This window comes from Perognathus longimembris, chromosome 1 (genome assembly GCF_023159225.1).
Source record: "Perognathus longimembris pacificus isolate PPM17 chromosome 1, ASM2315922v1, whole genome shotgun sequence".
Classification (NCBI taxonomy): domain Eukaryota; kingdom Metazoa; phylum Chordata; class Mammalia; order Rodentia; family Heteromyidae; genus Perognathus; species Perognathus longimembris.
In genome coordinates, this window is record NC_063161.1 from 95,070,713 (window position 1) to 95,072,796 (window position 2,084).

Sequence of the window (2,084 nt, forward strand, 5' to 3'; positions counted from 1 at the left end):
CATCTCAAGGCCAAAGATAACCTCAGTAGACAAAGTACAAAGAGAGCGTGAATGTAAAACAACACTCCGATGTTTTTTAAAGAAAAGGGAAAAAATACTGTATAGAGGAAACCCAGAGAAAATCTAGTTCATATCTTCATATTACACACTGGAGAGCAGAGGCCTGCAGAGGCTCATGGCTTAGACAATGCATCAGAACCTGGATCAGTATTCAACTCCCAGCTCAAATTTTTTGGCTCTGGGTTGAGGTTTATAATATGCTGAACACCTCACCCAGGGTTTTTCCTAATCCTTTCTGTTTGCACCCTCTTTGTTTTCAAGCTGTCTGCTAACAGAGCCTATGACCTCACTTCTTAGGTGCATAGACAGTGCACCTAAGAAAGTTCACTTCTAGAAGGCCAGTCATGGGGTTGCGGGTGTGGCTCAGGTGGTAGGGCGTCTGTCAATGAGCCTCAAGCAACAGATAGGGAGTGCATTCTCGGTCTCAGATGAAAAAATAATGAAATAGAAGGCCAGTCATGCCTTGTTCTGAATGCACTGACTGCTACGTGGTTAGGAGTTGTACATTCTTCATGTTTCCTCTTCTGAAGAAAACAACACTTCCCCCCAAACCATCTGGAAGGCTTCTGGATTCTCTAAAGAGAATTTTAGTGATATAAATAACTCTTTCAGACAAATACTTATGCAGTAGCTACTTTCTGTAGATTGTGATTCAGTCAAAGGTATAATATTTGATTCTAAAACATCAAGAAAAAGAAATTAAGTGAGGGAGATGCTGCTGCTGCAGGATCGTGACCAGAGCATCTGAGTAATAGCTCTTCAACTCTACAATTAAAAATGGCCTCTAACAAGACTACATTGCAAAAAATGGGAAAGAAACAGAATGGAAAGAGTAAAAAAAGTTGAAGAAGCAGAGCCTGAAGAATTTGTTGTAGCAAAAGTACTGGACCGACGTGTAGTGAATGGGAAGGTAGAATATTTCCTGAAGTGGAAGAGATTTACAGATGCTGATAATACTTGGGAACCTGAAGAAAATTTAGATTGTCCAGAATTAATTGAAGCATTTCTTAATTCTCAAAAAGCTGGTAAAGAAAAGGATGGTACAAAAAGAAAATCTTTATCGGACAGTGAATCTGATGATAGCAAATGAAAGAAGAAAAGAGATGCTGCTGACAAACCAAGGGGGTTTGCTAGGGGTCTGGATCCTGAACAAATAATTGGTGCCACAGACAGCAGTGGAGAATTGATGTTTCTCATGAAATGGAAAGATTCAGATGAAGCTGACTTGGTGCTGGCAAAAGAGGCGAATATGAAGTGTCCTCAGATTGTGATTGCTTTCTATGAAGAGACTAACTTGGCATTCTTGTCCAGAAGATGAAGCTCAATAATTGTTTGCATTGCTTTTTATATATATTTATACATATATATAAAATCCGAGTCTTGGTTTTTGAATTAATGGTGTGAAACAATAACTACATTCTAATGAAAATCAAGTATTACATGTTGGTTTGGAAAGTAGTATTGGGGGAGTTGAGGTTTTTCTTTTTTCCTCAATAGCACTGGTTACTTTGAACAAATATAATAAAGGCTTTCTGTAGTTGCTTTATCAGAAAAGAATGTTTAATACCATGGTATATTTCCTCTGCATTCAGAAACAGATTGTGGCTTTTTTAATATTAGGCAATTTTGGGGGGGGTCATTACTTAATCAGAACAACTTGTCTTTAACTGCTATGTTGAAGGAACATCCCGAATTTTCTTTTTTGTGTTTGTGTGTGTGTAAACAAAATACTTACATAGGTAGTTTTTTGTTTTGGAGATTTTGCTTGTTTAGAGGTGTTGGGCATCAGACCCACAGCCTTGCATATGTAGGTAAATGATGTATCACTTACTTACATCCCTGGCCCTTGTTTTAGTTTTTTGTTGATTTTTGAGACAGGGTCTCTAGGCAGCTCAGGTTCACCTTGAACTTCCTAGGTAGCCAGGCTAGCTAGCCTCGACCTTTAGGTCCTCCTGCCTCTGCCATAGATAAGCAAATGCAATAGCTTTGCAAAACTTCTTGAAAGGAAAAAATTTAAGCTAATA

General features: G+C 38.4%; 1 pseudogene; it reads left to right on the forward strand.

The window, feature by feature from the left end:
• Window positions 1–831: 831 nt before the first annotated feature.
• On the forward strand, window positions 832–1,452 carry LOC125355386 (annotated as a pseudogene).
• Window positions 1,453–2,084: the final 632 nt, after the last annotated feature.